Here is a 16,118-nt window from a genome sequence, read left to right as displayed (position 1 = left end):
CCCAGAATACTGAGGGAGGAAAGGGAGGAAATTGCTGGAGCCTTGACAGAAATCTTTGTATCTTCACTGGTTACAGGTGAGGTCCCAGAGGACTGGAGAATAGCTAATGTTGTTCCTTTGTTTAAGAAGGGTAGCAAGGATAATCCAGGAAATTACAGGCCGGTGAGCCTTCCATCAGTGGTAGGGAAATTATTGGAGAGGATTCTTCGAGACAGGATTTACTCCAATTTGGAAGCAAATGGACGTAGGGCAGTGGATCTTGTCTACATGGACTTCAGTAAGGCCTTTGACAAGGTCCCTCATGGCAGACTGGTACAGAAGGTGAAGTCACATGGGATCAGAACTGGCTCGGTCATAGAAGACAGAGGGTAGCAGTGGAAGGGTGCATTTCTGAATGGAGGGCTGTGACTAGTGGTGTTCCGCAGGGATCAGTGCTGGGACCTTTGCTGTTCGTAGTATATATAAATGATTAGGAGGAAAATGTAACTGGTCTGATTAGTAAGTTTGCGGACAACAAAGGTTGATGGAATTGCGGATAGCGATGAGGATTGTCAGAGGATACAGCAGGTTATAGATCGGTTGGAGACTTGGGTGGAGAGATGGCAGGTGGAGTTTAATCCAGACAAATGTGAGGTAGTGCATTTTGGAAGGTCTAATACAGTTGGGAAATATGCAGTAAATGGTAGAATCATTAAGAGTATTGACAGGCAGAGGAATCTGGATGTACAGGTCTACAGGTCACTGAAAGTTGCAAAGCAGGTGGAGAAGATAATCAAGAAGGCATACAGCATGCTTGCCTTCACTGGCCAGGGCATTAAGTATAAAAACTGGCAAGTTATGCTGCAGCTTTATAGAACCTTAGTTAGGCCACACTTCGATTATGGTATTAAATTCTGGTCGCCACACTACCAGAAGGATATGGAGGGTACAGAAGAGGTTAACCAGGATGTTGCCTGGTATGGAGGGCATTAGCTATGAGGAGTGGTTGGATAAATTTGGTTTGTTCTCATTGGAAAGACAGGGTGAGGGGCGACCTCATAAAGTCTACAAAATTATGAGGGGCATTTACAGAGTGGATAGTCAGAAGACTTTTCCCAGGGTGGAAGCGTCAATTACTATGGAACATAAGTTGAAGGTGCAAGGGGCAAAGTTTAGAGGATATGTGGGAGGGAAGTTTTTTTACGCAGAGGGTAGTGGGTGCCTGGAACTCTCTGCCGGAGGAGGTGGTGGAAGCAGGTACGATAGTGACATTGAAGGTGCGACTTAACAAACACATGAATAGAGGGATACGGACCCGGACGTGTGGAAGGTTTTAAGTTAGACGGGCAGTATGATCAGCACAGGCTGGGAGGGCCGAGGGGCCTGTTCCTGTGCAGTACTTTTATTTGTTATTTGTTCTATTACATCTTCACAAGAGCTTTGAGGAATAATTGCCCAGCATAAGACCAACTTGGTTCCTGTGGTTATGAGTTAGTGCTGGGAGCAGGAATCAGAGTTAGGCCACAGCTGGGAGTAGGGATCAGAGTTTAGACCAGTACTGGGAGTAGGGATCAGAGTTAAACCAGTGCTGGGAGTAGGGATCAGAGTTAGGCCAGTGCTAGGAGTAGGGATCAGAGTTAGGCCGGAGCTGGGAGTAGGGATCAGAGTTAGGCCAGAGCTGGGCTCTATCCTCCCCAAACCCCCCTTCCCTACTGCAGGCATTGGAGCTCTACCCCCTCCACGTGCTCACCCCTCACCATCGAAGACATTGGGCCTCTCCCCCACTCCCCACTGCAGATATTGGGGCCTCTCCTCACCCCCCATCCCAGGCATTGGTGCTTTTCCCTCTCCACCTACCCCCACTCGCTGGCATCAGGGCTCTCCCCCCCTCACACCACACAGAACGGGACCCCCCCCCCCCAAGAGCCCCCTAGGCACGGCCCCCTTCTTAAGGCCCCATTGGCACTGCGAGAGGGAACTACTAGGGTGCCAAAGGGAGATGCTCAGCCATGTCCCTCAACTCCCGAGGTGTTCAGGCACTTCCACGCCCCTGGCGTGGTCATCATGACTGTTTTTTGCTTTTGAAAACAAGTGGTAAATCGAGCCGGTGGGACGGTACGCTGCTGACGGGGGAGGATAGGCCAAGGACGGATGCTATGGCGTCAAGTCCTTTAACTATATTGACATTTATTTAAATTCACGGACATTAGATTGACATCCTCGTTGGGCTGGAAGCTGATCACGTCACCAGCAAGGGGTGGGGAAGATCGCAACTGACATCTCACTGGCGCAAATCCCAGTTTTAGCCGCTCTCGAGATTTAGAGGTCATTTTGAGCCCACAGGGAACGGGGCCACTAGATCGTGCCTGGGGTTTATGCAATGTGGCAGGGAATAGTATTAATAATCGAGAATAAAAATAAAGAATAGTCTTAAGTGCGAGGATTTGGAGAATTAGTATAACCAACAAAGAACCATCAAAATGATGAAACAAGAGATGAAAGAAGAATCTGAGTGCAGGAATATAGAAATGGGTTGTAAGAGCTTTAACAGTACATATAATGGTAGCTAAACTGAACATCTGTCCCTTAGAGTAGACAGGGGAATGGAGTCTTCCGCCCTGCCCACCGCATGATTGCCACAGGCGAAACGCGACAATGGAAAAGTCCATTGACCTCGGGCGGAATTCTCCGCGTGGCTGGAGAATCCCGCCCGGGATAAATTTCCATGGGGAAAGAGGAAATGTCAGAGTGATTGAACAAAGATTTTGTGTCTTCACAGCTGAAGACTCAAGTTTCATATCAAAAATGGAGGGTAAGGACTTCCGGGTTTGGCGATGACCAGCTAGGTCGCACGTTTCGGCACCTCCCGTTTGAACGGACTTTTGGGCTCTTATTGGGAGCCCCAACGGCAATTTTTGACGGCTAAACCCATTGTGCGGTGAAACAGAAGGGAATCCCCCCGGATGTACATGGAGAAAGGAGATAATAGTGGCCGGATTGCAGAGGATCTTCTAGAGCAGCGGCAAGGAAGGGGTAACTGGGTTGCTGCTGTTAAGGGGAAGGGGAAGCTGCTACGGGATGGGATGGTCTGGACGGGGGGACACCATTGGGGGGACAAGTGGATGCGTGGGAACCGGGTGAGGAGCTGGTCTAAAAAAGGGGATGGCTAGTCGACGAGGGGGGGGGGGTAAAGAGCCCCCCAACCCGGTTGATCACGTGGAACGTGAGAGGGCTGAATGGGCCGATTAAGAGGGCAAGGGTACTTGCGCACCTAAAGAAATTAAAGGCAGATGTGGTCATGCTGCAGGAGACGCATCTGAAACTGGCGGATCAGGTCAGATTACGAAAAGGATGGGTGGGACAGGTATTTCACTCGGGCTTGGATGCGAAAAATAGAGGGGTGGCAATATTAGTGGGGAAACGGGTATTGTTTGAGGCGAGGCCCATAGTGGCAGACAGTGGGGGTAGATACGTGATGGTGAGTGGCAGATTGCAAGGTGAGGCGGTGGTTCTGGTGAACGTGTATGCCCCGAACTGGGATGATGCCAACTTCATGAAGCGTATGCTGGGGCGTATCCCGGACCTGGAGGCGGGAAAGTTGGTAATGGGGGGAAACTTCAACACGGTGCTGGATCCAGGGCTGGACCGGTCCCGGGAGGAGGCCAGCAGCGGCCAAGGTGCTTAAGGACTTCATGGAGCAGATGGGAGCAGTAGATCCCTGGAGATTTACTAGGCCTAGGAGTAAAGAGTTCTCCTTCTTCTCCCATGTCCACAAGGTGTATTCTCGGATAGACTTCTTTGTCCTGGGAAGGGCGCTGATCCCGAAGGTGGCCGGGACGGAGTACTCGGCTATAGCCATTTCGGACCATGCTCCACATTGGGTAGATCTGGAAGTAGGAGAGGAAAAGGAACAGCACCCTTTGTGGAGATTAGATATGGGATTGTTGGCGGACGAGGGTGTGTGTGTAAGGGTAAGGAGATGTATCGAAAGGTATCTGGAGATTAATGACGACGGAGAGGTTCAGGTGGGAGTGGTCTGGGAAGCACTGAAGGCGGTGGTCAGAGGGGAACTGATTTCCATAAGGGCCCATAAGGGGAAACAAGAGAGCAAAGAGAGGGAGAGATTGTTGAGAGAAATGTTGAGGGTGGATAAGCAGTATGCGGTGGCTCCGGATGAAGGACTATACAGGGAAAGACGAAGGTTGCACACGGAATTTGATTTGTTGACCACGGGCAAGGCGGAGGCACAATGGAGGAAGGCACAGGGAGTGCAGTATGAGTGCGGAGAGAAGGCGAGCCGGTTACTGGCCCAACAACTGAGGAAGAGGGGGGCGGCGAGGGAGATTGGAGGGGTTAGGGACGAGGAGGGTGAGATGGAACGGGGAGCGGAGAGGGTGAATGGGGTGTTTAAGGCATTTTACGAGAGGCTGTATAAGGCTCAGCCCCCGGAAGGGAAGGCGGGAATGATGCACTTCCTAGACCAGTTGGAATTTCCGAAGGTCGAGGAGCAGGAGAGGACAGGACTGGGAGCACAGATTGAGGTGGAGGAGGTGGTAAAAGGGATTGGGAACATGCAGGCAGGGAAGGCCCCGGGACCGGATGGGTTCCCGGTGGAATTTTATAGGAAATACGTGGACCTGCTGGCCCCGCTTCTGACGAGAACCTTTAATGAGGCTAGGGAAAGGGGGACACTACCCCCGACGATGCAGTGCGGGTCTTACAGGCCTATTTCCCTCCTGAATGTAGATGCCAAGCTTTAGGCCAAGGTGATGGCGACGAGGATGGAGGATTGTATCCCGGGGGTGGTTCATGAGGATTAAACGGGGTTTGTTAAGGGGAGACAATTGAACACTAACATACGGAGGCTGCTGGGTGTGATGATGATGCCCCCGCCGGAGGGGGAGGCGGAGATAGTGGTGGCGATGGATGCAGAGAAAGCATTTGATAGAGTGGAGTGGGATTACCTGTGGGAAGTGTTGAGGAGATTTGGATTTGGAGAGGGGTTTATTGGATGGGTTCAGCTTCTATCCAAGGCCCCGGTGGCAAGTGTGACTACAAATAGGCAGAGATCTGACCACTTCCGTCTATACAGAGGGACAAGACAGGGATGTCCTCTGTCCCCGTTACTGTTTGCGTTGGCAATTGAGCCACTGGCCATAGCGCTGAAGGGCTCTAGGAAGTGGAGGGGAGTACTTAGGGGAGGAGAAGAGCACCGGGTATCACTATACGCGGATGATTTGTTGATGTATGTCGCGGACCCAGTGGAGGGGATGCCCGAGATAATGCAGACACTCAGGGAGTTTGGGGAATTTTCAGGATATAAATTGAATATGGGGAAGAGTGAGCTGTTTGTGATGCACCCTGGGGAACAGGGCAGGGGAATAGATGATTTGCCGTTGAGGAGAGCAACAAGGGATTTCGGTACCTAGGGATCCAGATGGCCAGGAACTGGGGAACCTTACATAAGCTAAATTTAGTAAGATTGGTGGAGCAGATGAAAGAGGACTTTAGGAGATGGGACATGGTGCCCCTGTCACTGGCGGGTAGGGTGCAGGCGGTTAAAATGGTGGTCCTTCCGCGGTTTCTTTTTGTGTTCCAGTGCCTCCCTGTGATGATTACAAAGGCCTTTTTCAAGAAAGTGGATAAGAGCATTATGAGTTTTGTATGGGCTGGGAAGACCCCAAGAGTGAAGAGGGGGTTCCTGCAGCGTAGTAGGGATAGGGGGGGACTGGCACTGCCGAGTTTAAGTGACTATTATTGGGCCGCCAACATATCAATGGTATGCAAGTGAATGGGGGAAGGGGAGGGAGCGGCGTGGAAAAGACTAGAGATGGCGTCCTGTAGGGGAACCAGTCTAAAAGAATTAGCGACGGCGCCTTTACCGTTCTCCCCGAAGAAATACACCACAAGTCCAGTGGTGGTGGCAACGCTGAAAATTTGGGGGCAGTGGAGACGGCATAAGGGAGTGACGGGTGCCTCGGTGAGGTCCCCGATAAGGAACAACCACAGGTTCGTCCCGGGGAAGATAGATGGGGGATTTAAAGCTTGGCAGAGAGCAGGGATTGTGAAATTGAAGGATTTGTTCCTAGGCGGGACGTTTGCGAGTCTGGGAGCACTGACAGAAAAATATGGGTTGCCACCGGGGAATGCATTTCGATATATGCAACTGAGGGCTTTTGCAAAGCAACAGGTGAGGGAATTTCCGCGCCTCCCGGCGCAAGAGATTCAGGACAGAGTGATTTTGGGGGCATGGGTGGGGGATGGTAGGGTGTCAGATATATATAGAGAAATGAGAGACGAGGGGGAGATGATGGTGGAGGAGCTGAAGGGAAAATGGGAAGAGGAGCTAGGGGAAGAGATTGAGGAGGGGCTGTGGGCCGATGCCTTAAGTAGGGTAAACTCTTCGTCCTCATGCGCCAGGCTCAGCCTGATACAATTCAAGGTTCTACATAGGGCGCACACGACTGGAGCAAGGTTAAGTAGATTTTTTGGAGTGGAGGATAGGTGCGGGAGATGCGCGGGAAGCCCAGCGAACCACACCCACATGTTTTGGTCATGCCCGGTACTGCATGGGTTCTGGGTGGGGGTGGCGAATGTGCTTTCAAGGGTGGTGGGGGTCCGGGTCGAGCCAGGCTGGGGGTTGGCGATATTTGGATTGCGGACGAGCCGGGGGTGCAGGAGGCGAGAGAGGCTGATGTTTTAGCCTTTGCGTCCCTAGCAGCCCGGCGTAGGATATTACTTATGTGGAAAGAAGCTAAACCCCCAGGCGTGGAGACCTGGATAAACGACATGGCGGGGTTTATAAAATTGGAGCGGATAAAATACGCACTAAGAGGTTCGGCTCAAGGGTTCACCAGGCGGTGGCAGCCGTTCCTTGACTATCTCGCAGAACGATAAGGGAAATGGGAAAGGTAGCAGCAGCAACCCAGGGGGGAGGGGAGGGCCCATCCGGGCCCTCAGGGGTTTTGTACAGGTGTTTGTATATGAGTTATTTATATTGGTTTTTGTGACTTTATTATTTTGGATATTGGCTAGTTTTTATTTTTGTTGCTTTCAGTTGCCATCTAGTTAATATATTATTTATTCTTAAAAAAAAACGGTCATCATTATTATTTATATTGTTTTAAAGTTGCAAAAGGGGAAAATGTTGTACTGTTTTTGTTTGACCGAAAAATTTGAATAAAATATATATATATTTTTTTTTAAATGGAGGGTAAACAAAAGGACTAAAATCGGACAGATCCCCAGGACCTGATGGCCTGCACCCTCGGGCATATGGATATGCTGGCTATGATTTTCCAAAACTCCCTTGATTCTGGAATGGTCTCATCACATTGGAAGTTGGAAAATAGAAGACTGCTTTTCGAGAGAGAAATCACACTGGGAACTACAAGCCAGCTAGCCGGAAATCAGGCATTGGGAAAGTGTTGGAAGCTATTATTCAGGAAGTCTTAAGCAAGCACTTGGAAAATCCATAGCATCGGACAAAGTCAACTTGGTTTTTGAGAGGTAAATCTGTTTGACAAATATATCCAAGCTTTTTGAGGATGTAACTAGTAGGGTAGATATAATATTCCTGGATTTTCAAAGGCAGTCGATGAGGGGCTACACAAAAGTTTAATATGTGAAATCATAGAGAAGTCTAGGGGTTATATATCAGCATGGATGGAGGATTGGCTGGCAGACAGGAAGCAGAGAGTAGGCATGAATTGGATCTTTTCAGGTTGGTGGGCTGTGACTGGTGCAGTGTCACAGGATCAGTACCGGGGCCTCAGTTATTTACAATCCATATTGATGACTTCAACAAAGGGACAGAGATTAATGTATCTAAATCTGCAAGTGATGCAAAGCTAGTTGGAAATGTAAGCTGTGAGGAGGACACTGGCTGCAATGAGATCGAGAGAGAGGTGAAGGTGGGAGGAATTAAAGGGGCAGCTCCTGTAATTGCTTGGGAAGGGATGAGGTGTTGGGGTGACTGAGGATTGGATTAGAGTGGCGCAGAGGGAACAGTCCCTTCAGAATGCAGACAGGTGGGGGAGAGGAGTTGGGGGGGGGGACATGTGTTTGGTGCTTGCATCATGTTGGAGGAACAAAATGGCAGGAGTTGAATTGGGAGGTTGGTGGAGTGGAAGGTGAGGGCTAGGGGAACTCTCATGGTTCTGTGAGGGAGGGGAAGAAGTGAGAGCAGAAGTGTGGGAAATGGATTGGAAATGGTCAAGGGGTCTGTCAAATACAGTATTAGTGGAGTTGGGGAGTGGGTATCCTCAGCTGAGAAACATTGGTGTGGAAGGTTGCATCATTGGTATAGGTGCGACAACAATGGACACACTGGGAGAATGGAATGTATAACCCACAACCATGATCCCTGGTCATCGTATGTGGAACTGAGAGTGATCAAGGAGTGTGATAATTCACAGCCATGATCCCTGGTCACCAAATGTGGAACAGGGTTAGATCAAGGTTTGTGATAATCCACAGCCATGATCCCTGGTCACCCAATGTGGAACTGGGAGGCATCAAGGCATGTGATAACCGACAGACATGATCCCTGGTCACCGTATGTGGAACAGAGAGAGATCAAGGCATAATAATAAAATGAAAACACTACAGATGCTGCAAATCATAAATAAAACAAAAATTGTGGGAGCGAAACCCACGCAAACACGGGGAGAATGTGCAAACTCCACACGGACAGTGACCCAGAGCCGGGATCGAACCTGGGACCTCGGTGCTGTGAGGCAGCAATGCTAACCACTGCGCCACCGTGCTGCCCTTGCTTTTTTAGAACAAGACTACCAGCCTGCTTGAAAACAAGAAAAATGATCGGCTAAAGGAAGGATTCATGCCATGTCTGTATGTTCAACCAAGTGGAGAAAGAGTGTAAATGAGGCAGGGTAAAGACAGCTGGCAAACAGAGCCTGGTACGATCAATGAGAGCGAGGAATAAAAAGATGAGTAACATCGACCCCGAGGGACACACAAAATCTGAAATCACCACGGGAGATCTACAGGATGTGGGCAGTAACTGAAACAGGAAAACAGTGTTTATAGAGCAGGATGGTAGAATATCAGAGAATGATTAACGAGCAGCTAGCATGTAACCGAACATATACAAAGTGATCTTCTGCACAGCTGACTGTTCTCTCAGAAAGTGGTTCATGTGTAGCTGCAGCTGAAAGATAATAAATAGTGGGACTGTCCAAATGCAACTGTCAAATCTGCAGAGAGCAATACACTAGCTGTTTGTTTCACAGTATGAGCTCATCACCGTTACACACCACTCCGACTGACCATAACATAGGGAGCGACAGAACAGTCCCCAAATGCCGTCTGGACCAACACTCTTGCTCTTTTTTAATTGCTTAATCCAGTTACCCACTTCAAGAAGTTACCCACTTCTTCACTGTGTCTCTACAAACACAATAAATAGACTGTTGGACCCAGCCCTGTCCAGTGCCCTCTTCCATGCCACCCCTCCCCTGCCCCAGACTTACTCCATAGACCTTACTACCCTTTCCAACACTCCGTATTGCAGAAAATACGGAGGCATGGGATTCAGGGTGATTTAGCAGTTTGGATCAGAAATTGGCAGCTGGAAGAAGACAAAGGGTGGTGGTTGATGGGAAATGTTCAGCCTGGAGTCCAGTTACTAGTGGTGTACCACAAAGATCTGTTTTGGGGCCACTGCTGTTTGTCATTTTTATAAATGACCTGGAGGGCGTAGAAGGATGGGTGAGTAAATTTGCAGATGACACTGAAGTCGGTGGAGTTGTGGACAGTGCGGAACGATGTTACAAGTTACAGAGGGACATGGGTAATCTGCAGAGCTGGGCTGAGAGGTGGCAAATGGAGTTTAATGAAGAAAAGTGTGAGGTGATTCATTTTGGAAGGAATAACAGGAAGACAGAGTACTGGGCTAATGGTAAGATTCTTGGCAGTGTGGATGAGCAGAGAGATCTCGGTGTCGATGTACATAGATCCCTGAAAGTTGCCACCCAGGTTGAGAGGGTTGTTCAGAAGGCATACGGTGTGTTAGCTTTTATTGGTAGAGGGATTGAGTTTCGGAGCCATGAGGTCATGTTGCAGCTGTACAAAACTCTGGTGCGACCGCATTTGGAGTATTGCGTGCAATTCTGGTCGCTGCATTATAGGAAGGATGTGGAACATTGGAAAGGGTGCAGAGGAGATTTACCAGAATGTTGCCTGGTATGGAGGGAAGATCTTATGAGGGAAGGCTGAGGGATTTGAGGCTGTTTTCGTTAGAGAGAAGAAGGTTAAGAGGTGACTTTATTGAGGCATACAAGATGATCAGAGGATTAGATAGGATGGACCGTGAGAGCCTTTTTCCTCGGATGGTGATGTCCAGCACGAGGGTCATAGCTTTAAATTGAGGGGAGATAGATATAGGACAGATGTCAGAGGTAGGTCTTTTACTCAGAGAGTAGTAAGGGTGTGGAATGCCCTGCCTGCAACAGTAGTGGACTCGCCAACACTAAGGGCATTCAAATGGTCATTGGATAGACATATGGGCAATAAGGGAATAGTGTAGATGGGCTTTAGAGTGGTTTCACAGGTCGGCGCAACATCGAGGGCAGAAGGCTGCTGTAATGTTCTATGTTCTATGTTTGGGTGAAAGGGTTCTCTGCCTTTACTTTGTAACCAGGCTCCAATAGGCAGCAGACTCCCTCTGTGCCATTAGTGACGCAACGAACTGACCCCTTCGCCACAGACAACACTTTGTTTAATCACTTTGTGCCATTCCTAATCTAGACCTATGATAACGTTGTCCAAAAGCCTCAATCAGTTATCATCTAACTTGTTGAAAGATTACTGCTGCAACCAATAATTAGATGAACACAATTTACCCCATTATCATTTTCCAGCTAAGCTCCCAGAATAAATAACACTGGTCATTAAACCAGCTCAGCGGTCAGTTTCTTTCGCAGAGAATAAGATGGAGCAGTGACTGAATCAAGTTTCTAACCCACACTCACTGCCAGCGTGAAATTAGGTGGAAAACGCAGTGTTATCTGTTACTGCAGATTGAAGATGTAGGTCACTGTGACGTGAGGTTACGCCCAGTGGCAGTGCCCAATAAGCATGGTCAGGCTGAGAGCCACAGATGCTATCATGTTACAGCGTGCGCTGGACCACCTCAGGCCTGCTCACTGAGGTCAAAGGTCAACAAATTGCCATGGATTCAAAGAAAATGGCCATCTCACAACAATCTGTATTCCTACATTTGACAGGATCCGCATTCCGAAATGCTTCAGTGGCAATAAGGAAAAAATGGACACCGAGATGAAGGTGATATTAAGTCATTCAGCCAACCAGTTGGTCAAAGTAATGGGGTATGAGGAGAGTCTTAAGAGAGAGAGAGAGAGAAGTACATGGCTTAGACACGGAATTCCACATTGTGGTACTTACATAGCTGAAGTCATGAGCATCAATATTGGGGTGCAGGAAGGGCATGCAGTCAAAGTCGGAGAAATAAAGAGTATGGGCTGGCAGTGATGTGGAGGAGGGGCAAGGCCATGGAGGGATTAAAGTACAATGAGTTAGGTTTGACATCCATGGCACAATGCAAGGGAAACATCTCACTGTAAATATTAGCAACACAAGACAACTGCACTCAGGGCAATAAAGTTCCCTCAGACTGCACAAGTCCAACAAGATCTTGCTATGTAATGGATATTCCATCACAGGAATGGTATGTTTGACAGTTCAGTACGAGGGCAAATCAGTGTAGGTGAAGGTGTGTTGGACAGAAAAACATGGTGACTATGTTGAAATGATTTAACCGCTGGGGTAATGTTCAATGAGAGCCTGGAATGTGATTTTCACAGCTGCTCCATAGATAGCACTGACCCTGGGATTTTTATGTAAACAAAGCATTGGTTTGTGTCTCTGAGGGAACTGGAAAAATAGGACATGAATTTACCTCAACCCTCTGTAAAACTGAAAAACCATCCCGGCGTTGCGTATCTGGATATACTGTTCTGACACTATCTGGACAGAATAACACTGAACTCCTTTTGCATGGCGTACTCTATTTTATTGATTCTTGCTTAGGGCTCCTTTGAACTTGCCAATGTTGTTTGATCCACACTGTAAACACCCCATTCCCTACATCCTTTCCTGTTCTCCTCATTCTCTCCACATTTCTCTGTGGAAATCAAAGACAAGCAAGTCAAACTAATTGCCTCCGGTACCCCTGAAGTGTTAACTCTTCACTTCCTTCATCGTAAATCAGCAAGACATCAAAACCAACCTCAGCGGCAACTAATTACTACTCACTAATAATCTTTATTTGTGTCGGGAGTAGGCTTACAATAAGGGGGAGGGGGTGGGGTGTGTGGATAGTAAGAGGCGGAATGGGCCATTTTGGGGGATCTAGTTCACTTTGATCAGATGGAAGATACCTCAATGACAGGGATAATTATGACGAGAGATGTAGGAAGGTACAGATAGATGAGAGGGAAGCACATCAACCTTGCCGCATTGCTTTGCCAAGAGCAAACATGCCATGAGGTACTCAGACTGCTGGACTCTGCACTGAATTTGCCCAGCTTGACTGGAGCACCTGGGATTAGGTCTCTGCCAACAGGGATATCACACTCCAGGAACTTCCTGAGGGCCACTCATGTTACATCACTAAAAGAGCTGCAAGAAATTCCTGAGGAGTGACCAGGAATTGATCACCCTGGTGAGCAGAAATGTGTTGCAAGACTCTGCCTCGGAAGAGGAAGCAGAGAAGGCTCAAGATAGCAATACAACACTACGCACAAGTGATATGAGCAAGGGAATAATCCTTCCTTCATCTGGCCAGCTTTAATGCAGCTTCCTATCAATTGAACACTTTCACGCAATGGCCAACAACAAGAAACACCGCTCTGTCTACTTTTACATCTTTGTTCTTTTCTGTTCCACTCTATGCATTTGTGACATTAAAATTCATTCTGTTTTTTGACAGTTTTTTGAATTGGGATTGTTGGTGCTGCATCCATGAGTTTAGTGATTCAAAAGTTGCCTCTGCAGTGAAGTGCAGAACTCCTGTATGTTCAATTCAGACTCTCTACCCTGTCACTGGGCAGAATAACAGCCGCACAACTCTCGCCAAGGCACAGAACATGAAAAACACACACTGGAGTTACTTGTCACAAAGAACCAGCCCTGTCCTACCAAACCCGAATATTGCTCACCAAACACTGGGCACTAGTGGGCAAGGGACTGTACAAGAAAGAATAGCAAAGAGTAGGAATGCATTAGTCAGAGGCGATTCCACAGTTAGGAAGACAGAGGCAATTCTATAACTGCCACTGTAAACTACATGCTGTGTTGCCTCCTTGGGTCCAGGGGAAAGGACATCACATAAATGGTGTGATATTCTGTAGGGGGAAGAAAGTGAGCTAGAGGTTGTGGTAAACGTTGGGACCAATGACATAGAGGGAGCAGGTATTGGTTTCCTAAGGTCAGATTTCCAGGAGCCATGGACAAAGTTAAAAAAATAGGAGCTCCAGGGAAGTAATCTCTGGATTACCCCCAGTGCCAGGCACTCGCCAGAGTAGAAACAAGAAGATAGGGAAGATCAATGTGTTGCTTGAAGCATGATGCAACAGCAAGGATGCTTAATATAGAAAGCTGGAAAGTACAGGAAAGATAGAGAGAGGAAAACAAAGAGGTCAGGCTCCAAAGCACATCTTGAGGGGGGGAGGGGGGGGGGGGGGTCGGAGTGTAGTGAGGTGTAATAATAATCTTTATTTGTGGCATAAGTAAGCTTACATTAATGAGGAGGGGTGGGGTGCGCAGGTAGTAAGAGGCAGAATGGCCCATTTGGGGGGATATATATAGAGGTGCATGACAAGGCTAGAAACCTTTATGAGATATCCTGGTAAAATGCCACTCATTCTCTAATATCTCAAATTGACTCCCAGTAACTCAAGGGTACCCCAGTCTAACCCAATCTTGAGAGGGGGCGGGGGGGATCGGGATTTCCACTGGGAAATCCCAGTCTAATCCAATCTGAATCAGGGAAAGCCCAGTCTGATCCAGTCTAACATGAGCAAATCCATGTATGATCCAGTCAGACCCAGTCTAAACCCAGCAGATCCCAGTCAGAACCAGTCTGATCCAGTATAATCCTGGCAGATCCCAGTCTGCCCCAGTATAATCCTGGCAGATCCCAGTCAGATCCAGTCTGCCCCAGTATAATCCTGGCAGATCCCAGTCAGATCCAGTCTGCCCCAGTATAACCCTGGGAGATCCCAGTCTGACGCTGAGAAGTTCCAGTCAGATCCAGGCTGACCCTCGGAAATCCCAGTCTGATCCAGTTTGACCCAGTTAATCCCAGGGAGATCCCAGTCAGATCAAAACTGACCCAGTATAACTCTGAGAAATCCCAGTCTGTTCCCAGTCTGACCCTGGAAAATCCCAGTCTGATCCCAGTCTGACCCTGGGAAATCCCAGTCTGATCCCAGTCTGAACCTGGGAAATCCCAGCCTAATTCAGTCTCACCCAGGGAAACACCAGTCTGTCCCTGTCCGACCCATGTTTGACCCGGGGAAATCTCAGTCTGATCTCACTCTAACCCAGGATAACCCAGTCAAATCTGGGAAATTCCAGTCAGACTCACTCTAAACCCAGGATATCCCAGTCTGACCCTGGCAGAAGTAAAGAAATGCTGGACGAATTGTACACAGTTATAAACAACAGTGAAACAGAACACCCGGAGGCCTTGTTCATCGTGGCCGGGGAATTCAACAAGGCCAACCTCAAGAGTATACTGCCGAAATTCCGTAAACACATCTCCTGTTCAACCAGGGGCGACAACACTATCGACCACTGTTGCAAAAAAATCCAGGGCTCCTATCGTTCCATACCCCGACCGAATTTTGGAAAATCAGAATTTTGGAAATCCTTCTCCAAGCATACAAACAGAAACTTGTGGTGATGTGCATCACTGTATATACACAAGGGGTTAATGTAAATACACTACAACTAAGTAAACACTAGAGGGAGCACCGACGATGTCATGACATGCAGACATACAGCTAATGAACACATAGAATAGGACACGACCAATGGGCAGTCAAGAAACCTAGAGGTGACACTATCACAAGGGGATATGTACAAGGACAGGGCACACATGCTCTGTCTCTTTCCACAGGCGACACTTAGAGAGAAGGACAGGGGCAGATCAGAAGCATCACACCCACCACGTGGCTTAGAGCAGACTGGTTAGTTAGACTGAGTTACTATAGCAAGATTGGCAGGAGAGTCAAACTCATAGAGAATTGTGCTAATGGTTCAATAAATCACATTGAACTTACTTCAAAGTCTGGAGTATCTTTTGGTCAAAGCTGCATCGAGTTGCAGCCTGTGTTATCCCATAGTACATAACACATCATGGTACCAGTAGTACCTGTTGAATCTATATAGTTCAACTCAGCAAGATCCGTGACTACCAGCAACAGTGACGAATTGAACGAAAGAAAAGAGCATTAGACTGGGATGACCAGTTAGAATAGTGCATTATGGACATTAATGTGGGTTGCAGGGAGTGAACAAAGAGATGGGCAAAGCATGGCGAGAGGGGGAGGGGTGGCTATCCGGACTGGTTCTTTGCACAAAGGATGCCACAAAGGATGCTGGGAGGCAGAGGCCCAGAGGAAGGAAAGGAATGTGTAATGAGCCTATCAGAATCAGTGGCAGTTAGATTATATGACCAGGTCAAGGAAAGGGCCTATCGGAATCTTGTATTCGTGTATGTGGAACTTGATACTGCATGAATGCATATGAGACACGTGTTGCCTCCCTTTGTCTCACTCGCTCTGGGAGTTTCAAGAGATATGGGTCTCCTGCCTTCATCAGAGGGAGTGTAAGCTTGCAAGCTGTTTGAAATAAACTAAAGGAATTTCTAAATCCGAACTCAGCCCTTTGATTGAGACCAGACTGGACAGAAAGAACTCAATTTCTTCATTTGTTGGCAGCGGTGGGATTTCTACAGGCGACCACCGGTCATCTGCAAAATTAGAATTAAACTGATCTCGGACAGAGAGAGAGAGGAAATGGGCCCACGACGTGTGTAGCTTGAAAATGACCATGTCGGTTTTCCTCTGTCTCATAGTCTGATGAAGTTT

The 16,118-nt window shown here is 48.1% G+C and overlaps 1 protein-coding gene across 4 annotated transcripts in view; it reads right to left on the bottom strand.

Moving 5' to 3' along the window:
- The window catches only part of cd82b (CD82 molecule b), a 144,971-nt gene that overhangs the window by 114,949 nt on the left and 13,904 nt on the right, over positions 1–16,118 (bottom strand). Inside the window, exon 1 of one of the 4 annotated variants that reach the window (XM_072518798.1) lies at positions 15,309–15,439. The exons of the other annotated variants lie outside the window; for them this stretch is intronic. The gene's annotated coding sequence lies outside the window, so the exon portion shown is untranslated. Of the gene's footprint in view, positions 1–15,308; positions 15,440–16,118 lie in introns of those variants that run through there. 4 annotated transcript variants of the gene reach the window in all.

Source organism: Scyliorhinus torazame, chromosome 10 (assembly GCF_047496885.1).
Source record: "Scyliorhinus torazame isolate Kashiwa2021f chromosome 10, sScyTor2.1, whole genome shotgun sequence".
Classification (NCBI taxonomy): Eukaryota; Metazoa; Chordata; class Chondrichthyes; order Carcharhiniformes; family Scyliorhinidae; genus Scyliorhinus; species Scyliorhinus torazame.
This window is presented reverse-complemented; position numbering and strand designations above follow the sequence as displayed.